Genomic DNA, 26,440 nt, shown 5'->3' on the forward strand with positions numbered 1-26,440 from the left:
TGTTGTTAGCTTTTATTAGCATTCAATTTTAAAGTGCTCTTGTAATAAAAGTGTCACCCACAAAAGGGCATGACCTAATTGAATCCCCAGCTGGTTAGATGAATCAGTCAGCAGGAAAGTGAAAGCCGCCCTGTGCAACATTGTCTTCAATAATCATGGTCGATCTCCTCCAAATCAAAAGATTGTATAAACAGGTCCAGGGCCTAAAATTTTTCTGTTAATGACCAGGAAAAAAAGTGACTTGAAGCAGAAGGAAATAGAGTGTCATGTAGGCAAGGATGGTCTTTATCCACTCATAAGTACTAGACAAACTTTTGTGTCTTATGCATTCTAAGACCAATGTGGCTCTTGCTGTGGGTAAAGTTGCAGTCTTTGAGGTAGCAGGAAGAGTCACCCAGAGAGTTCGCTGTTGCTTGTTCAGATCTTTCCCTTTTTAGCCAATTCATTTGTTTCCCAGCCATATCTTTTAAGTGAGATTAGTAAAAGGAATCAATGTAGACTGAATGTGTTCAGTGTTACATGTCTTCTCCTGGTAAAAAAAACTGCATGGCCACATGTAACTATATGACCGGTAGGATTCTATATCGTGTACAACCAGAAGAATGAAAAACTATACTACATTATATATGATGTATCAAAGTGCATTCTACTGTCTTATATAACTAATTTAAAAAATTGCATGGCACATTCCACACCCCCCACAGTGCTGAAGGAGCTGGTGGAGCTTGGCACTTAAAACATTCAAAAAGTTAGGTTTACCATATTGTCAAAACTAACTCTGTGTACACAAGAGCAAAATGAATATGTTGTCTGACTTGTCAGAGATAGAAATAATAAGAGACAGTGATACAGAAATGCTAACTCTACCCATTGTAATATTTTTAACTTAATAATAAAAAGCCTTTTTAACTAAATACATTTTTGATGTGCCTTGTTTTAAATATACACCCCCTACCTAAAGTAATTACTTAGAGAAAAAAATTTAAAAATCTAAATCCAGAATAGAAACCAGAAACTATATTGCATGCCATTTGAGGAAATTCATCATTAATTGAGTGCTTTACTTAAATTCCATGTTTCTTTTTTCCAACAAGCAAATATATAATATGTATTATGATTATTAATAGTTTTACTTAGACACAGAGACTTGAATTTCTTTTAACTTAAAACTTCAAAATGTTAAAAATTTCTCTTATTTTTGTTTGTTTTATATGAAGATGATTATAACACTAATATGAATTTCAGTTTCTGCTAGAGAGTGAATATTAATGAAAGGGTGCTATGACTCTGAGCCAAATTTTCTTGCCTCTAAAATATACTTTCTAAAAGGTAACAAAATTGAAACTTTAAAAGACTGATCTGAGACCAAATATGAGACTGTTTTGCATTTCTAGGTTCAAATTAAAAGTCTACTAACATTTGAGAGAACCGGGCAGGAATCAAGCCTTACAAAACATCCCTTGATTGGCAATTAGCAATTAGAAAATTTCAGAATGTTCAGGAGGTAATTTTGTATAAGTATCTAAACCCATAGCTGCATGTTTGATCCTTTGCCAAAGCTTTCACGTACCAGAGTAGCAAAGCTGAAAGGGAAATTTTCCCGTTACAAGTTGCCTCCAGGGATGTTTCTGATGTTTGTCTCATTTAAGGTAAGAGGGATTTCATAGTTCCTGGGAACTATAATTCATTTTAAAGCAAGAGCCTAGATGTAAGTGGAAAGCAAATAAAAATAATCTCAGTGCTCATCCAGTACCTACTTTGTGTCTTTCTCAACCCCATAAATAAAGGATTAATACTTTCATTTTCTAGATATTTAGAGATGCTATATGACTTACTTCAAGTCATCAGTGTCTAAACATCATAGGAATCCAATTAAATCTGTATGAGAAAAGTAGAATTATTATTTCTTATGTAGATTCTATCATAGAGAAAATAAGCCAATCAATTAGCAACATGACTATTTATAGCATAGATAGATAAAGATGAAATTAGATATAAATATATGCAGATTATATATAGATATAGATCCATAGAGATTGCTTAAATTATGCTGTTAATGCAAATAGTCTCATATGCCATTCATTTATTTATTTATGCATTTTACAAAAATGCTAATTAAGGTCCTAATATGTGTCAGGACTGTACCAAGACCCTTAAAATACATGGACAAACAAAGATCAAACAAAATCTCAGGCCTTTTAGAGCTACTGTTCAGATGGTTTGGTAGGCTGAGTAATTCAAATTGTGAAGAAGTAAATTGTATGGCATGAAACACAAAATATGCAGCCATTGAACAGAGTTTGGAGATCATGCGTGTAATTGAAACAGAACAGCCAGAATTCTGCCTCATTAGGATGAAAACCACTGAACCATTGTTCAAAGGTTGAAGAAGGTGCATTACATCGTGGTGTTGGAGAGCAGATGCAATACAGTAACACAGATGAGAAAACATGTTGGGAGCGATTCTAACTTGTTTGTTGAACTATAGAAATCCACCTAAAATCTACCCCTTTCTTGGCTCTTTTAGGGGCCACAGTCCTCATTTTCCTCTTCTTTCTCTTTCTTCTGTTGCCCAGTCTCTGACTTTATTCTAATTCTCCAATTTCTTTCTTCTTTCTTTTTTCATTCTCCTGGCTAGAATGACTCACCTGTAATTTTAAAAATAATTGTTTCATCTTTTAAGAATTTCAACTTGTAATCCTTCACTCAAAGTTTCCATAGTGACTCTTCTTCTTCCTTTCAAATTCTGATATACAGCTTATTTTATTTAAGGGCATATTAGACCAGTGTGTTATATACTCTCTATTTGAATCTCAAGATGCTTGTTCAGTGTCCATAAAGTTGTTCTCAAAAGACTTAGCTCTCTTGCCATCTCACTTTCAACTGGGATCATCCAGATCATTGGACAAAAGCAGAACAAGATCATTCTTATCTTCTACCATGTTGGATGCAACTTTTGTGCTCTTTTGTTGGAGAGTTCTCTCTGCACTGTGGGTCTCGTCCTTCAGACCCATGCATAGTAGGGATTTTGTGCAGTCACTAGATATTTCACCAGCCCTTACAGGTTTTTCTCCTTGCTGAGAAAAACTTTGAAAACAGTATCATTCATTAAAAATCTCTTTGAGCATTCTTTTTAAGGGAGTCTCCTATTTTCAGCTGGAACCCTGACCTATAAGATCATGATCTCTCCTCAGATTCCAGAAGGGATAAGCTATACCATATTTAAGTAGCATAGGTACAATTTGATTCAGGTAGAAATATCACGATCATGCTTAGAAAGTTCTCTTTTGTCTTGTAAAAACTCTTTGTCAGATACTGTACTAGACTAAGTGTTCATAATACATATAAAAGCCCTGTAAAGTGAGAATTACCCCCATTTCATAGATGAGAACACTGAGGTTTGAAGAGAACATGGAATCTGTCCATAGTAACAAAGCCAGAAACTGTTGAAAACAGAAGATTAGTCGAAATTCCTATTACCTCAGAGTCCATATTCCTAAAAAAAAGATTTAAATAAAGCTTTAGAGAGAAATTTGTTTCAGAGGATTCTAAATAAGATATCTCAACTCATTCTTAATATATTGCAAATGTCACCAACAACTTTGGTAGAAAATTAACTGAAACTAAGAAAGTTCTAATAATTATGAGGCAATAAAGTTCTAAAACAATGATTGCAAAATTAAGAAGCAAGTTGAAAGAAACACTTTACTTTTCAAAGTAGCCCTCCATCAAATCGTATGCAGTTCCAGGTCAGATTATCTACTACAGATGAGCTAAGAGCACGAGCATCATAATTCTTTTAGGAACTGAAAATATATTGGAAACAATACAGTACTAGGAACATGTTAGAATCCTTAAATTTTCTCAGGGACAATGATGTTGATGTGTCTTGATAGATGACAAGAGGGCTATAGTCAACATTTCTAAGGAAATTGAGATCAAAATGAAGTCATGTCAATTTTACTGTCTGTTTGATCTTGGGCAATTCACTTGGACTGCCAGAATCCCTCATCCTTAAGAAGGAAAGAAGACATGACAATGCCTACCTTGTAGAGAAAGTGAGTATATTTAAAGCAAAACCTAACTGAAAAAATTTAAACAGTATGAAATATCATGATATGTATGTATTATGTATATACATAAACAATGATTATATATATATATATATATATATATATATATATATATATATATATATATAATGATTATGGTGAAGGCAATGATTATAAAGAGGAATTCTTGAAGATAAAAAATGTCACCTTTATAAGCTTCCAAAAAGCTTTTCATATATAGAATATTTTATTCTTGACTTTTTTCATATCATTTTTTGGGAACTGTGTCTCTAAAACATTATTACTGTACATTGCTCATAACAACTCCCACTTGTTGGTGATACAGCAGTAAGTTCCTTTCCCATAGCTTTCTGGCTAACATGATGTTTCCTGTTCTCAAAGAGGGGCATACAAAAACAGGAAAAGTTGATCATGACATATGCAAAATAATGTAAATTGCATATCACTTCTTATTGTACTATGTATCTATGTCCTGACACTCTAACTCCTTTTGAATAGAATTTGAGATGACTTACAATAAAATAGTGGAATACAAAGAATGTGATTGGAATGTTAAACATTAAAATGATATATATATAAAAAATTTTAAAAATCACACATAAATGAAACAAAACATGAGGGCTAAAATTATCTTTTCTAATTAAAAATGAAGATCTCCTCTAAGCTTCTTGTCAGCCTGAACACAAAAGGAAATTTATGACTCATTATATAAATGAATAAAGCCTGAAAAAAATCTTCAAGATGAGCACATTATGCATTTATACAGGCATGAGGAAATAGCTTTCTTGTTTTTCCCCATTAGACAAACAATTATAATTATTGATAATTTACTATTTAATAATTATGAGAGTAATGGGTTTTCATTACTTATTAACAATTGCAAAGACTGAAAATATATAATATCATTAAAAAGAAAATAAAAAGCACCTATAAGCTCAAAATCCAGACATACTATACATTGGTATGGGGTATGTGCTATGTTTCCAAAACTGTTTTTATCCATCATACATTTTTTATAAAAATGGGATGTAGTCATATTCAGAGTATAGCTTGTGCTCATAACAGTAAGTCATGGACACTTTATACTATTAGTAAATAAAGCACAGCATTTTTGTACAGATATTAAATGATTAAACAACACTCTGTGTGTGTGTGTGTGTGTGTGTGTGTGTGGAGAGAGAGAGAGAGAGAGAGAGAGAGAGAGAGAGAGAGAGAGAGAGAGAAGAGACTCAGAGAGACCTAATGTCTTTTGTGTTCATTTATTTCACATTTTAAACAGTGCTGCATTAGTATTTCCCTAGATATTCTACCAGGGATAACATTTCTGTCCAAATGTTAAAAGGTATAATTTTAACCAATATTGAAAAAAAAAGGAGCAAATAAAAGTCATGTTTCATTATTTTCATAGACACCACTTAACATAAGTGTGTATGTACATATATTTGTTCCCATCTTGCTGGGCTCACCATGGCTGTGGCATTTACTTGAAGGTGAAGATAAATGTCTTTTCACATAATTTTAATATATTTCATTTATATGATTAGTTTATTAATACACTGTCCATTTTTCTAATATTTTCTTTTTTAATCAATTTTTTAAGTGCTCTAAATATTAGAGATACTCATTCTTTGCTGCCAGAGGTGGACTGATTAGCTGTTACTTATATAAGCTCACTTTTGGGCCTATAAAGTGTATATTTAATACAAAGGAGCATTATCTTTATAAATGGCCATATTTCTCAGCTTTTTCTTTGTATTTTTTACCTTATTGTTAATCTTAAAATAAAATTTTCCAGTACCATGAATGTCTGTGTACATGCATGTGTGTGTATGTTGGCATTCTTAATTTCCTCTGGTAAGTTTGAAATATTATTTAATACTTTGAAATATATTTAAATTAATTTGGATTAAAATATAAGGTAGCTATTAAACTTTTGTTTCCTTCAAAATAACGACCTAAATCTGTTGTTAAACAACATATTCTTTTGCTACTAATCTTTGTAATGGCATATTTATCGTATTCTAAATATCTCTTTTTAGTAGAACCTGTTTTTGAATTTCATAATCTAGTTTTTTTCCCTGTATCAATACCATACTATTATAATTAAAAGATTTTTATATAATTTAGGAATTCTTAAGACAAATATTGCCTTTTATTTTTTAAAATTGTTTTATTTACTTTATAAACTTGTACTTCTTTGTTAACTTAACACTTTTGGTGAAATATAAACAAAAAATTGAACTGAGTCTTTAAAACTTTTTATCTAGTTATATTTCCTACCATGGCGGAAATGAAATGCCATTTTACCATATTCTAAATTCCCATCAGTAGGAATTCTCCTTAAAATCATTGATTAACTTGGGAAAGAATCCAAGAATATGCAATGTTTCTCAATTTATTTTATTGTTACTTAGGTCCAGGAGTAAGGTTTAATATTATCTTTTACAGGTCTTCAAAGTCATTATTTTACTATTGCTTTTTTCTGTATTAAAAATATGTTGCTAATGCAATTGGGACTTACCCTTTCATTGCATTTTAAATTATTTACTGCTGATCTACTTTATACATTTATATTCTGTTAGATACATTGGCTTCTTTGATATCACAAACAGTTGCACACAAAAAACTATTTTTAATAGTTACATGTCAAATCCACTACTACTACTTATCCTTCATGGTTTCTCTTTTTTTTCCCCAATATGTAGGTTGACATGAACATGAACTTCTGATAATGATGAATAGTAGTAACAAAATGAGGCTCTTTTTTCTTGTTCCTGACTTTAATGTAATGTGTTTTACCATTTCATCTTTAAGAAGGATATTTCCTATTTTTTTCCAAAAAGCTTAACTATCCTAGTTTATTAATACTTTTTAAAAAGAAGAGAATGGGTCTTAGATGGTACAATATCTTCTCAGCCTCTGTTTGAACTTCACATCCAACCAGAATCAGAGGCAGTCTTCCGCTCATGGCACTTGAACACTGGTGTCAGACGAGGAGTCCCTATTTTGGAATGCTTCAAGGCAGCTGCTATTGGCATTTACACCACAGTATGCTCAAGATTCTGCAGTGCACAGCAATATCCTGATCAACAGTATCATTGTCCCTCTTGAGAGACAGTGAGCCAGATTGAGGGTTTTTTTTTTTTTCTTTAATATGTTAATATTATTGGCTGCATGAATAATTTTCAAGTTTTTAGAAGGAAACTGCATTCCCATATGACACTGTAATTGATCATGACAAGCAGAATTATATTTGGTAATATTTATTTCAGAATTTTATATACTATATATTCATTAAAATTACTAGGTAGATTTTTACTATATGTATGTATTTTAGTTTTATTTTTACTCTCTTCTTCTATATTTGTGATTATAATGTTTATCTTTTTTATTTTTTCAGTTTTACTCTCTGGCTTTATTAATCATATCTCCCCAAACTTCCTTATTTCTTTTAGATCAATGAGCCCTGTGTTTCTTCTGCTAATGGTTTAATTTTATATTTGAATCTTTCAAGAAGTCAGAAATCCTGGAATTTCTTCCCGCTAATATTTTTCACTAAACATAAACACCAACACCTCTTGGTAACTGTTTGTCAAATCCTTTTTCATTTCCAGCAGTAGTAGAAAGCACACCGAGGCAAACATATAAAGCAGGGTTTATTTTAAAAGGAATAACATAGTAGTAGAAAGGTGTCTTTCTCATGTAGATTTAACAGGAAATTGGAAAAGGAAAGCAGGTTTGTGTAGCCTAGTTCCCCTGGTCTATATTATCACTAATTCCAGAAGGGATGGATCCCACAATTACTATGGAGGGTATATAGTGAAATATTACAGTGTTTTCAATCAGGAGAAATTGATCTTTATATACATTTAAAATGAGAGATAAAATAAAAAATATGTATTATGTCCAACATGATGTTTTGAAATACATATTGCAGAATGACTAAATCAAGGTAATTAATACATGTATTACCTCACATTGTTGTAATTTTTGTGTTAGGATGTTTAAAATCTACTCTTGTAAGACTACAATAGATTGTTACTAGGTACAGTCACTATATTTCACAATGGATCTATATTTGATCTTCATTTGTTTTTTTTTAAATAATCTTAATGAGTCTATATGTTCAAAACTTTAAGTTGTGATATGTAACTAAAAGGTTTTTTCTCCATTTAGATTATGTACCTAATTTTCTCAATTATGAATTATCTTATATTAAACTTTTGATACAAGAACACATACATGGTGAATGGATGTACATATTTGCATTGCTGGATATTAGTATACAATTCATTGTTTGTCTCTTTAATAAAATATACCCCATTCTTATAACTATAGAATATTCTTTCATATTTTTAGCATAAGATAGTTAAATCATCTTCTATTGTAGATAAACATTAAGATAATTTTTATATATTTTTATAATACATAACATTTTTACTGACATCTTTCTACATGTCTTTAGAGCATTTGGTTAAATTTTTAAAAGAATTATTGATACTGCCAATTACCAGTGACAAGTCCTGCTTCCTCACACATTGAAGTATGACATTTGAGAAGCATGCCAAGTCAAGCAATTAAATCAGGGTTTATTTTACTTTTTATTATTTTTAATATTTTTACTTGTTTTAATTAGTCATACATGACAGTAGAATGCATTTATGCACTTTGATATATCACACATAGATGGAATATAATTTCTCATTTTTCTGAATGTACATGTTGCAGAATCATATTGGTTATGTAGTCACATATATACATACAATAACAATGGCGGTTTCATTCTGCTATCTTTCCTATCCCTACATCTCCTTCCCTCCGCTCACATCATTTCCCTTTACCTAATCTAAGGTAATGCCATTCTTCCCTAGTGCCCCCCACCTTATTGTGAATTAGCATCTGCATATGAGCAAAAACATTTGGCCTTTGGTTTTGTGGGACTGGCTTATTTCCTTTAGCATGAAATTCTCCAATTCCAACCATTTTCTAACAAATTCCATAATTTCACTCTTCTTTAAAGCTGAATAATATTCCATTGAGTATATATGCCACATTTCTTTATCCATTCATCTATTGAGGGACACCTAGGTTGGTTCCATAGTCTAGCTATTGTGAATTAAGCTGCTATAAACACTGATGTGGCTGCATCACTATAATATACTGATTTTAAGTCCTTTGGGTATAAACCAAGGAGTTGGATATCTCTGTCAAATTGTGGTTCCATTCCCAATTTTCTGGGGAATCTCCATATTGCTTTCCATAGTGGTTGTATTAATTTGCAGTCCCACTAGCAATGTAGGAGTGTACCTTTTTCACCACATCCTCGCCAACATTTATTGCTGCACATATTCTTGATGATTGCCATTCTTACAGGACATGAAATATTAGAGTAGTTTTGATTTGCATTTCTCTAATTGCTAGAGATATTGAACACTTTTTCATAGATTTGTTGATTGATTGTATTTCTTCTTCTGTGAAGTGTCTATTCAGTTCCTTAGTCCATTTATTGCCTGGGTTATTTGGTTCTTGGTGTTAAAATTTTTGAGTTCTTTATATATTTTAGAGATTAATGCTTTATTGGAGGTGGATGTGGTAAAGATTTTCTCCCAATCTGTAGGCTCTCTCCTCACATTATTGTTTCCTTTGCTGAGAAAAAGCTTTTTAATTAGAATCCATCCCACAAATTAAACCTTGATTTTACTTCTTGAGCTTTAGAAGTCTTGTTAAAGAAGTCAGATCCTAGGCTGACATGATGAAGATTTGGGCCTATTTTTTCTTTTATTAGGCGCAGCATCTCTGTTCTAGTGCCTAATTCTTTGATCCACTTTGAGTTGGTTTTTGTTCAGGGTGAGAGATAGATGTTTAATTTTATTTTGCTATATATGGATTTTCAGTTTTGACAGCACTGTTTATTGAATAGACTATCTTTTCTCCAGTGAATGTTTTTGGCACCCTTGTCTAGTATGAGATAACTGTATTTATGTGGGATTCTCTCTGTGTCCTCTATTCTGTACCATTGGTATACATGTCTATTTTGGTGCCAATACTGTGCCATTTTTGTTACTATATAACTCTGTAGTGTAGTTTAAGATCTGGTATTGTGATGCCTCCTGCTTCACTTTTCTTGTTAAGGATTGCTTTAGCTATTCTGGGTCTCTTATTTTTCCAAATAAATTTCATGATTGCTTTTTCTAATTCTATGAGGAATGTCATTGGGATTTTAATAGGAATCAAAATAAATCTGTATAATGCTTTTGGTAGTATGGACATTTTGACAATATTAATTCTGCCTATCCAGGAGCATGGGAGATCATTCCATCTTCTGAGGTTTTCTTCATTTCTTTCTTTAATGTTCTGTAGTTTTTATTATAGATGTCTTTCACCTCTTCTGTTAGATTAATTCCAAGGTGTTTGTTTTTTTTTTTGAAGCTATTGTGAATGAAGTAAATTTTCTAATTTCTCTTTCAGTGGGTTCTTCACTGATGTATAGGAATGTGTTTGATTTATGGGTGTTGATTTTATATCCTGCTACTTTTCTGAATTCATCCATTAGTTCTAAAAGTTTTCTAGTGGAATTTTTTTAATCTTCTAGATATAAAATCATGTCATCAGCAAATAGTGATAGTTTGAGTTCTTCTTTACCTATTTGTATCCCTTTAATTTCTTTCTTCTAATTGCTCTGGCAAGGGTTTCAAGGATGATGTTGAATAGAAATGGTGAAAGAGGACATTCTTGTCTTTTTCCAGTTTTTAGCAGGGATACTTTCAATATTTCTCCTTTAAGAATGATGCTGGACTTGGATTTAGTATATATAGCTTTTACAATGTTGAGATATATTCTTACTATCCTTAGTTTTTCTAGTGTTTTGAACATGAAGTTGTGCTGTATTTTGTCAGATGCTTTTTCTGCATCTATTGAGATGATCATATGATTCTTGTTTTTAAGTCTATTAAAATGATGAATTATGTTTATTTATTTCCATATGTTGAACCAACCCTGCATCCCTGGGATGAGTCACACTTGATTGTGGTACACTATGTTTTTGATATGTTTTTGTATACATTTTCTCAGAATTTTATTGAGAATTTTTGCATCTATGTTCATCAGGGATATTGGTCTGAAGTTTTCTTTCCTTGATGGGTCTTTGTCTGGTTTTCATATCTGGGTGATATTAGCTTCATAGAATGAGTTTGAAAGGGTTCCCTCCTTTTCTATGTCATGTAATACTTTGAGGAGTATTGGTGTTAATTCTTCTTTGAAAGTCTTGTAGAACTCAGTTGAGAATCCATCTGGTCCTGGGCTTTTCTTTGTTGTTAGGCTTTTGATAGTGTTTTCTATTTCATTACTTGAAATTGATCTATTTAAATCATGTATGACCTCCTCATTTAGTCTGTGTAGGTCATATGTCTCTAGAAATTTGTCAATGTCTTCGATATTTTCTATATCATTAGATTATAAATTTTCAAAATGGTTTCTAATTATCTTCTTATTTCAGATATGTCTGTTGTAATATTTACTTCTTGGTCTTGTATTTTAGTAATTTGAGTTTTCTCTTCATTAACATGGCTGGGGGTTTATCTATTTTATTTATTTTTTAAAATAACCAACTTTTGTTTTGTCATTTTTTTTTTCAATTTTTTTTTGTCAGTTCCATTGATTTCAGTTCTGATTTTAATTATTTCCTGTCTTCTACTCCTTTTGGTGTTGATTTGTTCTTCTTTTGGACTTTGAGATGTAGTGTTAGGTCATTTATTTGTTAACCTTTTTATTCTTTTAATAAGTGCACTCAATGCAATAAACTTTTCTCTTAGTACTGCCTTCATAGTGTCCCAGAGATTTTGATATGTTGTATCAGTGTCCTTAGTTACCTCTAAGAATTTTTTTATTTTATCCTTGATTTATTCTACTATCCTTTCATCATTCAATTGTGTAATATTTAGTCTCCATTTGTTACAGTAGCTTTTTTCTTTACTTTATTGTTGATTTCTAATTTCATTCCATTGTGATCAAATAGAATGCAGGGTATTATCTCTACTTTTTTTGTACTTACTAAGAGTTGCTTAGTGGCATAAAATATGGTCTATTTTAGAGAATGAGCCATGTGCTGCTGAAAAGAAAGTATGTTTGCTCACTGATGGATGAAATATTCTATATATGTCTGTTAAGTCTAAATAATCGATTGTATTATTTAGTTCTACAGTTTCATTATTTAGTTTTTGTTTTGAAGATCTGTCTAATAATGAGAGAGGTGTGTTAAAATCACCCAAAATTATTGTATTATGGTCTATTTTGACTCTTGAAATTGAGAAGGGTTTGTTTGATGTACATGGATGCTCCATTGTTTGGAGCATAAATATTTATAATTGTTATGTCCTTCTTATATATACTTCCCTTAAGAAGTATGAAATGTCCTTCTTTGTCTCCTCTGATTAACTTTGGTTTGAAGTCTACTTTAACTGAAATAAGAATGCAAACTCTTCCTTGTTTACACAATCCATGTGAGTGATAAGTTTTTTCCCATCTTTTCACCTTCAGCCTGTGGATGTCTTTGCCCATGAGGTGAGTTTCTTGAAGACAGCACATTGTTGGGTCTTGCTTTTTAATCCAATCTGCCAGTCTGTTTCTTTTTATTGATGAGTTTAGGCCATTAATATTCAAGGTTATTATTGTGATATGATTTGTATTCCCTGTCATTTTGATTTATTTCTGGTTTTTTATTTGTCTTAGTTTCTCATTTGGTTGAATGTCCCTTTAGTGTAGATCCTCCCTTTGCTGGTTTTCACTTCATCCTCATGGAATATTTTGTTGAGAATTCTCTGTAGTGCAGGTTTTCTAGTTGTGAATTCTTTTAATTTTTGTTTATCATGGGATGTTTTAATTTTATCTTCAAATCTGAAACAATTTGCTGAATGTAAAGTTCTTGGTTGGCATCCATTTTATTTCAGAGCTTGAAATATTATTCCAGGACCTCCCAGTTTTGAAAGTCTGGGGTGGGAAATCAATTGAAATCTGAATTGCTTTCCCCATATACCTAATTTGATTTTTTTCTCTCTCACAGCCTTTAAGATTTTAACTTTATTCTGTATGTTATTCATTCTCATTATAATGTGTCTTGGCGTGGGTCTGCTGTAATTTTGTACCTTTGGGGTCCTGTAAGCCTCTTGTATTTGATTTTTCATTTTTTTATTTAGGTTTGGGAAATTTTCTGCTAATATATCATTGAAAAGATTTTGTATTCCTTTGGTTTGTATCTCTGCTCCTTTATCTATTTCAATATCACTTAAATTTGGTCTTTTCATGTTATCCCATAATTCTTGGATGTTCTGTTCAGGGTTTCTTATCATCTTCTCCACATATTGAACTCTACTTTTCAGGTTACATATTTTGTGTTCATTGTCTGAGGTTCTGTCTTCCAAGTGGTCTAATCTGTTGGTTATGCTTTCTATTTAATTTATAATTTGGTTTACTGATTCCTTTACTTCGAGGATTTCTGCTTGTTTGTTTATTTGTTTGTTTTCCACAATCTCTCTTTATTGAACTGTTCTTTCACTTCCTGTATTTTTTCTTTGATTTCACTCCTTATACTATTCTTTACTTCACACATCAGTTTAACTATATACAATATGAACTCCTTGTTTGACATTTCTTCTACTGTGTTATCAGTGGCTTCTGTTGTTGAGCCATCTTGGTTTGTTTGGGGTGCTTTATTCACTTGTTTTTTCTTGTTGTTAGTGTGTTTTCCCATCTAGAAGTATGGATCTAAGTCAGAATAAATTTCACCTTGTAGACCTATAGTGTCCCTGAAGGTATCCAGCACTTTGTCTTTACTGGTAAGAGCAATATTAACAGCACCCTATGAACACAATATATAGCCTGAAGTCTAATAGCTCCCACTATGGCCCCTACTGCTTTCTCACATTGAACCAAAATGATGAGTTCGATAACTATCTATAGTATAAACAGAATATTTGTTAAAATGATTTACAATTTAAAATGGTGGATGAGAGAACAGAAGTAGTGCACTACGCAATATTCACAAGGGAGGAAGATAGAAACTAGAAGTAAAAATTCACAGTAAGAGTGGAAAAATAGCTGACAGAGATTGGCTGTTGGATGGGAGAAAAATTGGAAAGAAAATCCAAGAAAATAGACAAGAGAGAGAGAAAGAATATGAACAGAGAGAAAAAATTAAAGACATAAGAATACAACAAAAATGCAAAACACCATTCATATATCATTGTCCTCCACACACTAATGCATAAATACCATATCTGTTCCAAATATGGTAGAGAGATTAGTGAATCTGAAAATAATATGAAATGAAATAAGTCGGAGGGGAGGAAGATGGCGGCGAGGGGAGTGCATTGCCCCCGTGTGCTGCTTTACTGTGTGGGAGTATGACAAGTCAGGACGGCTAAAGGATATCTTGTTAGGAATTTCCAGCAATAGTGGGGTGCTCCGGAACCTGGAGGAAGGATTTCCATCGCACGAGGATCGGCTACGGGGACTCAAACGCGAGAGGTTTGTCGCACGGAGGGTAACACTGCTTATTCAGCAAATCGCCCCGCGGCTAGAGTCTGCAGCGCGCGCTGGGATAGAGACGCAGGGTTATAGCACTGCAGTTTCTGCCAGCCGCGCAAGCACCGTACTCAGGGCTGAATTCTGGGTTCGAGACAGGGGAAGGAAGCGGTCCATCTCGGTTCTCCACACCGGTCAGACCACAGAGGAGGCCAGCAGCCACCATGTTGGTAAACTGACGTCACCTTCCCTGTTTTTGACTGACCGCAGCTCATTCAGCCATAGATCAGGTAATTTCAGGCTGCAATTCGCCTGCGGCTTGCAGACAGATTGCTAGGGTTCAGCGCCTGGGTGCTTCTTAGAACCTGATCTTATCGGAGCGAACACCGAGCGCGGGGCGGCCGAGTTCCGGCTCCCAGAACCGTCCCGGAACCGCCCTAGCCCAGGACTGCGGAGCCTGCGGAGGCTGCTTCTTGGACCCTGCTCCTATCAGAGCATACACCAAGCACTAAGCAGCCGAATTCCGGCTCCCGGAACTGAGCCCGCGGGGACTGCTTCTTGGAGCTTACACTTATAGGAGCTTACACCGAGCACGGAGCGGCCGAGTTCCGGCTCCCGGAACTTCCCTGGCCTGGGGCTAGGAGCCCGCGTAAACTGCTTCTCAGTCCGGGTCCTGCTGAGGGCCGGTCAGGACTCACCCGTTGCTTTGGTTGCCCGGCAAGGGGAACGAAATGCTGCCATTTGCATAGGATACCAACATGGCAGAGATCTGATGTCAGCAGAAAGCGGCGGAGGAGAGAACTTCATCAATACCAGCGGTGACATAAGCAGTTGGTCTCCTGGTAGGGGGGGTGAGGCACAGTCACCCGAGTCTCCTCAATTTGTCGTCGAGCCAGAGGGGAGGAGCCGGGCCGCCGCCAGCACCCGGAGCAGGCCCAGCGGCTCGCCAGCTTGGTGACCGCGTGACCCCAATTGGAGAGGGGGCGGAGCGGAGCCGCCACCCGCACCCGCAAGGTGGCCAGACCTGCGACCCAGTGGTACATGGGCGTGGTAGGAGGGGCAGGGCAGAGCCACCGTTCGCACTTGCAAGGTAAACAGACCTGTGACAGCCTGGCGGGTCAGGCCCAGTGGCCTGCAAGTGTGGTACACACGTCACCCCAACTGGAGTAGGGGCAGAGCAGATCCTTCTCCCACGCCCGGATCAGGCCCTGCCGGTGTGGTGGTCACGTGACCCCAATTGGAGTGGGGGCGGAGCGGAACCGCCACCCGTGCCCACAGGGTGAGCAGACCAGTGATCAACCTGCAGATCAGGCCCAGGGGTCCGCAGGCGTGGTAGGAGGGGCAGGGCAGATCCGCCGCCCGCGCCTCCAAGGTAGGCAGACCTACAACAGACCGGCGGATCAGGCCCAGGAGCCTGCTGGCGTGGTACAAACACCACCCTAATTGGAGTAGTGGCAGAGCAGAGTCGCCGCCCGTGCCAGGAACAGGCCCAGCGTCCTGCAGGCGGGGTAGTCACGACACCCCAATTGGAGTAGGGGCAGAGCAGAGCCTCCACCCGTGCCCGAAAGGTGGGCAGATCTGCGACCGACCAGCGGGACAGGCCCAGTGGCCTGCCGGTACGACAGACACGTCACCCCATTTGGAGTAGGGGCAGAGTAGAGCCGCCGCCCGCGCCTGCAGGGTAGACAAACCTGCAACCGACCGGCGGATCAGGCCTGGTGGCCTGCCGGCGTGGTACACTCTTCACCCCAATTGGAGTAGGGGCAGAACAGAGCCGCCGCCAGCTCCCAGAACAGGCCCAGTGACCTGCCAGCGTGGTAGCCACGACACCCCAATTGGAATAAGGAGAGAGCAGAGCCGCCGCCCACACCTGCAGGAAAGATAAGCAAGCAGTATGAAAAGACAAGGAAAGAAAGGACCACAAGCAATGCAGGTCAACGCAACTTTAGAAGAGGTAACAGCTGCAGCAGATGGAATGTCAGATAAAGAATTCAGGATATACATGCTTCAGATGATCTGGAGTATCAAGGAAGACATTAAACAGCAAAATCAGACAATGAAAGATCACTTCGACAACGAATTACGCAAACAAATCCAGGAAGCAAAGGATCAACTATACAGGGAGATAGAGGTTATAAAAAACAAACAAACAGAAATCCTAGAAATGCAGGAAGCAATAAACCAACTTAAAAACTCAATGGAGAATACTACCAGCAGAGTAGAACACTTAGAAGATAGAACATCAGACAATGAAGACAAAATATTTCAACTGGAAAAGAACATAGACAGCTCAGCAAGACTGTTAAGAAACCATGAGCAGAACATCCAAGAAATATGGGATAATATTAAGAGACCAAACTTAAGAGTCATTGGGATACAGGAAGGTACAGAGCTCCAAACCAAAGGAATGAGAAGTCTATTCAATGAAATAATACAAGAAAACTTCCCAGACTTGAAGGATGAGACAGAATCCCAAATCCTAGAAGCCTACAGGACGCCGAATGTGCAAAATCATAAGAGATCCACACCTAGACACATTATAATGAAGATGCCCAACATACAGAATAAGGAGAGAATTTTAAAAGCTACAAGAGAAAGGAAGCAGATTACATTTAGGGGTAAGCCAATCAGGATAACAGCTGATCTTTCAACACAGACTCGGAAAGCTAGAAGATCCTGGAATAACATATTTCAAACACTGAAAGAAAATGGGTTCCAACCAAGAATTGTGTATCCAGCGAAATTAAGCTTCAGGATGGAGGATGAAATTAAAACCTTCCACGATAAACAAAAGTTTAAAGAATTCGCAGCTAGAAAACCATCTCTTCAAAACATCCTCGCCAAAACATTACAGGAAGAGGAAATGGAAAATAACAACGAAAACCAACAGTGGGAGGTAGGACAGTAAAGGGGGGGGGGGGGAAATAATCAAAGAGGAAAACCATGTTTAGTAACAGAAATAAACAAATATGGCTGGAAGAACAACCCATATCTCAATAATAAACCTAAATGTTAATGGCTTAAACTCACCAATTAAGAGACACAGGATAGTAGAATGGATCACAAAACAAGACCCAACAATATGCTGCCTACAGGAGACGCATTTGATAGGAAAAGACATACATAGGCTGAAGGTGAAAGGTTGGGAAAAATCATATCACTCATATGGACTTCGGAAACAAGCAGGAGTGTCCATACTCATATCAAATAAAAGAGATTTCAAGCCAAAGTTAATCAAAAGTGATAAAGAGGGACACTACATACTGCTTAAGGGAACCATACACCAACAAGACATAACAATCATAAATATTTATGCCCCAAACAATGGTGCAGCTATGTTCGTCAAACAAACTCTTCTCAAGTTCAAGAGTCTAATAGACCACCATACCATAATCATGGGAGACTTCAACACACCTCTCTCGCCACTGGACAGATCTTCCAAACAAAAGTTGAATAAGGAAACTATAGAACTCAATAACACTATTAATAACCTAGACCTAATTGACATATATAGAGTATACCACCCAACATCAAGCAGTTACACTTTTTTCTCAGCAGCACATGGATCCTTCTCAAAAATAGATCATATATTATGTCACAGGGCAACTCTTAGACAATATAAAGGAGTAGAGATAATACCATGCATCTTATCTGATCATAATGGAATGAAACTGAAAATCAACGATAAAAGAAGGAAGGAAAAAGCATACATCACTTGGAGAATGAACAATAGGTTACTGAATGATCAATGGGTTATAGAAGACATCAAGGAGGAAATTAAAAAATTCTTAGAGATTAATGAAAACACAGACACAACATATCGGAATCTATGGGACACATTGAAAGCAGTTCTAAGAGGAAAATTCATTGCTTGGAGTTCATTCCTTAAAAAAAGAAAAAACCAACAAATAAATGATCTCATACTTCATCTCAAAATCCTTGAAAAAGAAGAGCAAAACAACAGCAAAAGAAGTAGAAGGCAAGAAATAATGAAAATCATAGGTGAAATTAATGAAATCGAAACAAAAGAAACAATTGAAAAAATTGACAAAACTAAAAGTTGGTTCTTTGAAAAAATAAACAAAATCGACAGACCCTTAGCCATGCTAGCGAAGAGAAGAAGAGAGAGAACTCAAATTACTAGCATACGGGATGAAAAAGGCAATATCACAACAGACACTTCAGAAATACAGAAGAAAATCAAAAACTATTTTGAATCCTTATACTCCAATAAATTAGAAGATAGTGAAGGCATAGATAAATTTCTTAAGTCATATGATCTGCCCAGATTGAGTCAGGAGGATATAGAAAACCTAAACAGACCAATATCAATTGAGGAAATAGAAGAAACCATAAAAAGACTACCAACTAAGAAAAGCCCAGGTCCGGATGGGTATACAGCAGAATTTTGCAAAACCTTTAAAGAAGAACTAATACCAATACTTTTCAAGCTATCAGGAAATAGAAAAGGAGGGAGAACTTCCAAATTCATTCTATGAGGCCAACATCACCCTGATACCTAAACCAGACAAAGACACTTCAAAGAAAGAAAACTACAGACCAATATCTCTAATGAACCTAGATGCAAAAATCCTCAATAAAATTCTGGCCACTCGGATACAAAAACATATCAAAAAAATTGTACACCATGATCAAGTAGGATTCATCCCTGGGATGCAAGGCTGGTTCAATATACGGAAATCAATAAATGTTATTCACCACATCAATAGACTTAAAAATAAGAACCATATGATCATCTCGATAGATGCGGAAAAAGCATTTGACAAAGTACAGCATCCCTTTATGTTCAAAACTCTAGAAAAACTAGGGATAACAGGAACATACCTCAATATTGTAAAAGCAATCTATGCTAAGCCTCAGGCTAGCATCATTCTCAATGGAGAAAAACTGAAGGCATTCCCTCTAAAATCTGGAACAAGACAGGGATGCCCTCTCTCTCCACTTCTGTTCAACATAGTTCTCGAAACACTGGCTAGAGCAATTAGACAGACGAAAGAAATTAAAGGCATAAAAATAGGAAAAGAAGAACTTAAATTATCACTATTTGCAGATGATATGATTCTATACCTAGCAGACCCAAAAGGCTCTACAAAGAAACTATTAGAGCTAATAAATGAATTCAGCAAAGTGGCAGGATATAAAATCAACACGCATAAATCAAAGGCATTCCTGTATATCAGCGACAAATCCTCTGAAATGGAAATGAGGACAGCCACTCCATTCAAAATATCTTCAAAAAAAAAAAAATAAAATACTTGGAAATCAACCTAACAAAAGAGGTGAAAGACTTATACAATGAAAACTACAGAACCCTAAAGAGAGAAATAAAAGAAGATCTTAGAAGATGGAAAAATATACCCTGTTCATGAATAGGCAGAACTAACATCATCAAAATGGCGATATTACCAAAAGTTCTCTATAGGTTTAATGCAATGCCAATCAAAATCCCAACGGCATTTCTTGTAGAAATAGAGAAAGCAATCATGAAATTCATATGGAAAAATAAAAGACCCAGAATAGCAAAAACAATGCTAAGCAGGAAGTGTGAATCAGGCGGTATAGCGATACCAGACTTCAAACTATACTACAGAGCAATAGTAACAAAAACAGCATGGTACTGGTACCAAAACAGGCGGGTGGACCAATGGTACAGAATAGAGGACACAGAAACCAATCCACAAAACTACAACTATCTTATATTTGATAAAGGGGCTAAAAGCATGCAATGGAGGAAGGATAGCATCTTCAACAAATGGTGCTGGGAAAACTGGAAATCCATATGCAACAAAATGAAACTGAATCCCTTTCTCTCGCCATGCACAAAAGTGAATTCAAAATGGATCAAGGAGCTTGATATCAAATCAGAGACGCGCCGTCTGATAGAAGAAAAAGTTGGCTATGATCTACAGTCGGTGGGGTCGGGCTCCAAATTCCTCAATAGGACACCCATAGCACAAAAGTTAATAACTAGAATCAACAAATGGGACTTACTCAAACTAAAAAGTTTTTTCTCAGCAAGAGAAACAATAAGAGAGGTAAATAGGGAGCCTACACCCTGGGAACAAATCTTTACTCCTCACATTTCAGATAGAGCCCTAATATCCAGAGTATACAAAGAACTCAAAAAATTAGACAATAAGTTAACAAACAACCCAATCAACAAATGGGCCAAGGACCTGAACAGACACTTCTCAGAGGAGGACATACAGTCAATCAACAAGTACATGAAAAAATGCTCAACATCTCTAGCTGTCAGAGAAATGCAAATCAAAACCACCCTAAGATACCATCTCACTCCAGTAAGATTGGCAGCCATTAGGAAGTCAAACAACAACAAGTGCTGGCGAGGATGTGGGGAAAAGGGTACACTTGTACATTGCTGGTGGGATTGCAGATTGGTGCAGCCAATTTGGAAAGCAGTATGGAGATTTCTTGGAAAGCTGGGAATGGAGCCACCATTTGACCCAGCTATTCCCCTTCTTGGTCTATTCCCTAAAGACCTAAAAAGAGCATGCTACAGGGACACTGCTACATCGATGTGCATAGCAGCACAGTTCACAATAGCAAGACTGTGGAACCAACCTAGATGCCCTTCAATAGACGAATGGATAAAAAAAAATGTGGCATTTATACACAATGGAGTATTACTCTACATTAAAAAATGACAAAATCATAGAATTTACAGGGAAATGGATGGCATTAGAACAGATTATGCTAAGTGAAGCAAGCCAATCCCTAAAAAACAAATGCCAAATGTCTTCTTTGATATAAGGAGAGTAACTAAGAACAGAGTAGGGACGAAGAGCAGGAGAAGAAGATTAACATTTAACAGGGATGAGAGGTGGGAGGGAAAGGGAGAGAGAAGGGAAATTGCATGGTAATGGAAGGAGACCCTCAGGGTTAAACAGTGGAGGAGGTAGAGAGAGAGGAGGGGAGGGGAGGGGAGAGGTGGGGAGGGGGGAGGGTGGAGGATGGGAAAGGCAGCGGAGCACAACAGACACTAGTATGGCAATTTGTAAATCAATGGATGTGTAACTGATGTGATTCTGCAATCTGTGTATGGGGTGATGGTGGGAGTTCATAACCCACTTGAATCAAAGTGTGGAATATGATATGTCAAGAAATTTGTAATGTTTTGAACAACCCACAATAAAAAATTAAAAAATTAAAAAAAAAATAAAAAAAAAGAAATAAATCTTTCTGGAAAGTTGAACTCACTCTGTCAGTGTTCAATGGTTTCTCAGCCCTGTCTCTGACATCTCTTGAGATCACCAAACCCAGATCAGCCCTCACAAACCCAGTCTCCAGCCCACTGATCTGGGCTTCAGATACCTCAGGATTGACCACACTGCAGTCCCAAGATCTCAGTGATGCTCCTACTTGCAGAGATACCACCAGGGATATGCTCATGAAAAGGAGCAATCCTGAGATGCAGCAGCAGAAAGACAATGGCCACCAGCATTCTCAGTAGGGAGACCCCAGTGTCCTCCAAACCTGCAGACACCCCTACAGTGGACCTGCAGGTCCCAGCTGGAGTCCCCAGACAGAGGCTTTTGTGTGGTAAACCTGCTGGCACCCAGGTCCCTGCCCCTGGCTGGTATCCCACAATGAGTGCAGCCACGTGCAACCAAACCTAGAATCTCTCTCAAAGCAGTCCTCTAGGACATGGTAGCATAGTATTGGTGGTGGTGGTTGTTGGCAGCAGGTAGTGGGTCAGCAGTAGTGGCAGCATCACCAGGAGATCTCTGGGGGTCAGTAGCAGTGTTGGCTGCAGTTACATCCAGGGCAGCAGTTTCTTCTGTGGCAGTAGCACCCAGAAAGAAGACCTGCAGGGAATCTCAGGCTGGCAGCAGTGGAATCAGAGGCAGCAGCAATGGTGGTAATGGTGCAGGCAGTGGTTGATAGACCCAGGATTTACTGGGTTACACAGAGTTCTCCAAGGAGGGAGAAGGGGACCATAATTGGTATCCTGGTATCCCCAGAAGTGAAGGTGTTCTGCCTTTGTATATGTCTTAGGCTTCTTTTGTTCTCCTGCTATCTTCCCCTTTTCTCTCTCCTTCCTGCATATGACTAGGAAATGCTCAGGTGGAATGGCCAAAAGTTGAGAAGCAAATGGACAGGGGAAGGGCCAAATGCAGTGATTCAGGCAGGAAAGGGGCCGTGGGAGCATTAATCAACAACCTTTATAACTCCCCATTGGGAGAGACAATCAATGGGACAGGTTACCTTAGCAAAAGGTTATAACAGAGGGAGGTTATCTTGAAAAGGGTGGAGGGAGGGCTCTGAAGGAATTAACATGTCAATCCCTTCACCTTTGCCTATCTGCCTGTCTAATTCTGGCTTCATTATCATGTCAAAGGATATATTTATCTATGATCTCAGCAGATATTGCTATACTGATGTCAAAAGAGTATCCAAATGATTTATTTTGTCTCTAATGCTTAAAATAATGATTAGAATGCATCCAGCATGCAACTGAATTAATGAATAAAATATTTTATACCTATTTCTACAATCTCAAAGAAAGAGAAAGAATAACAGAAAACCCCATCAGTAACTATTATAGTTATTTAATACTTAATAATTAATTATCTAATAATTAATTTCTGAATAATAAAGCTAGGAAGGAAAAGTTCATGTTTGCTATGATATGTGTTATCACAAAAACAGAGAATAATGAGAGGTGGTGGGAACAAAGGAAGATTGGAACCCTGTGGGTGGGAATATAAATTGGTACAGTGACTGTAGAAAACAATATGGAGTTTCTTTCAAGAATTATAAATAGGAGTAACATGATCCAGCAGTTTCACTGCTGGGTACATACCCAAAATAATTAAAGCAAATCTCAAAGACATGTTTGTATGCCTGTAACAGTGGTCCACTTCACCTTTTGAATACAACCCTTGCTGTTCATTTTAAAAGGGACTTGTTTCTGCTGTCATATATAAATTTAAAAAAATATGTAAAAAGGAACTTGTTTTTCTTTTCTTCTTCTCCCTCTCCCCCTCCCTAACCAAGGGAGGAGATTACCTTGAATTATCTGTACCCCACAGAAAGGAGATGTCACCACAGGATTTGGAAAGTGACTATCTGCCAAATTAACAAGTGAATTTCAACACAACTTCAGGACACACCTGGGACCCACTGTCAGGGAACACCTAGAATATAGCCTTTGGATAGCTTCTTTAAAAACCCTTTGTTTTCCCTGATGGCAGAATCACAGCCTCTGGGACAGGAGTCCCCTGTGTCTCTTCTTTGCTAGTAAATAAAAAAAAAAAAAAAAAAAAACTTATTTTTCCTTTTTCTCAAAACTCTGTCCTCATTATTGGATTGACATTGGGGAAAAGGACTGAGCGTTTGGTAACATACTCACTGGTTCAGATGTGAGATGTTTCTGCAAATATTGTGCATTAATGCAGGGACATTTAGAAGCAAAGTGGTTAGCTTATGAGAGCCATACCTCATCAATCCATCCCCATTTGAAGGAACTAACTGGGTGGTAAATGCAGGCAGGTGAGGTATGGCTGGAGGAGGTGTGGGTCACTGGGTCCAGGCCCAGGAAGGGTGCATCTTCCCTTCAGCCCCTTCCATCCACCCTCTGCTTCCTGGCTAAGATGAGAGGAACAGCTTCTTTCCACCATGTCCTTCCACCATGATATGCCACCGCATCTTGGGCCCTGAGCAGTGGACATGGTCAACCATGGACTAAACCCCTGGAATAATAAGCCAAAATAATCTTTCCTGTCAAGTATTTTGGTCACAGTCATACAAAGCTGACTAACACACCATTTGTAGAAGCATTAGTCATGATACATAAGACATGGAAGCAAACCAGTATTCATCAGCAAACAGACAGGTGAATATGTGAAATGCAGTATAGACATAAAGTTAAATAATCATCAGTATTAATGAGAAGAAAATTCTAACATATGGTACAACATGAATGAACCTTGAGGATGATATGCTAGTGAAATAAGGCAGCCACAATAAAACAAATGCTTATGTCCACTTATGATAGGTACCAACAGAAGTCAAATTCATAAAGATAGGATGTAGAACACTGGTTGCCAGGGGCTATGTGGAGGTATTATTTAATGGTATAGATTTTCAGTTTTACAATATTAAAAAAAAATATGGTGATGAAAGGCAGAGATGGCCTCATAATATTATTAATACATTAATACAACTGAACTATACACTTAGAAAGGGCTAAGATGGTAAATTTCATGTTTGGATATTTTATCATGATCTAAAAATAGGAAAATAAAAAGAAATATATGCTAGAAAGAAATATTTGGGTTTTCTGAAGAAGAGGAAACTAATTCTGGCTTGGTGGGAAGAAAGATGAGGAAATATTTCATATATCATATGATTTGTATTTAACTGAAGGGTAGCATCTGACCCTTGTGTACTCTCCATCATATGAAACCTCTGAAATAAAGTTTTTTTTTTTTAAACCTTAGTGTGAAAGAGTAAATGAAAGAATGAATGAATGAATAAAACTTATTCCTTGGCTCATGCTGATATTAAAAATGTAAAATAAATTTGATACTCTCAAAATGATAACACTCATATATAGTGGAAGAAAGCAGAGGGTCAAATATATTCCAAAAGGGGATTGGGTTTGACAAGAAAAAAAATATAAAGTGAAGAACATTTTAAAAACACATCTAAGACTTCTATTGGATAGTTGTTTAGCAGAATTTACATAGGCACTCGAAGATATACTTAGCAAATAAGTATCAGGATAAATAAAAAATTAAAAACTCAGGGACAAAATTGGAAAAGTAAAGTGTTTTTGCCTTGCCTCATAACATTTTCCTATGAATTACTTATTAATCAAAATTAGAGAAATAGCAATATTACAGAGGTTAAAACTGCTCAGTACAAAGTCAATATCAACACTTTGGTTCATGTAAACATTATGTACATGAGATACAAAGAGAAGAGCTGAAAACAGGTATGTGATATTCCTTTCTAAATTCACACCCAAATCTAGTATCAAGGAAATATTAGAAAAATCCAACTGGGGAAATTTCTTTAAAAAAATGAAAATGAATTACATTTTTCAAAACTGTCCATGTCGCTATAGACAAAAACTAACTGAAAAACGTCCACTTTGAGAGATGCTCAAGACACATGATATCAAACTCTAGCACATTAATTAGGATGTCCTTTGCTTAAAATGTATAGTACCAGGATAATTGATACAATCTGAATCATGTCTACAGATCAGATAATGTTCATCTGTCATAATGTTCTAAGTAAGAAAATGATCTCCCTAGCTTTAAAAATCCCATTGTAAATTATTTAGGAATAACTTGCAACTTACCCTCCAAAAGAAAAGATTGGTAGATAGATGATAGATAATGTTAATCAATCTATACATACCCCCTGTAAGCACAGATATTTGTATCTACCTATGCAGATATCTTAACATCATCATTTACCTGCAAAGACAGAAACAAACAGAGAAAAGCACGATAAAGATAGTGCATCTAAAATTAACATTTGGAAAATCTGGCTGCAAAATGTATCATAATTATATTAGTCTTGCAACATTTATTAAGTCTGAAATTTTGTCAAAAGATAAAGTAAAAAGAAGCAATACAATATTATTTCATGGCTCATTTTCCATAATTCTGTTTTCTTGCAACCATAGATTCTCTAGTTCCCACCATTTATCATGTGAACTAACAAAATCATCTGTTTTAGTCAGCTTTTTCGCTGCTATGACTCAACGGCCCAATCAGCACAACTGTAGAGGAGGAAAATCTATTTAAGGGCTCAAGGTTTCCCGGGTCTCAATCCATGGACAGCAGGCTCCA

This window comes from Marmota flaviventris, chromosome 11 (assembly GCF_047511675.1).
Source record: "Marmota flaviventris isolate mMarFla1 chromosome 11, mMarFla1.hap1, whole genome shotgun sequence".
NCBI lineage: Eukaryota > Metazoa > Chordata > Mammalia > Rodentia > Sciuridae > Marmota > Marmota flaviventris.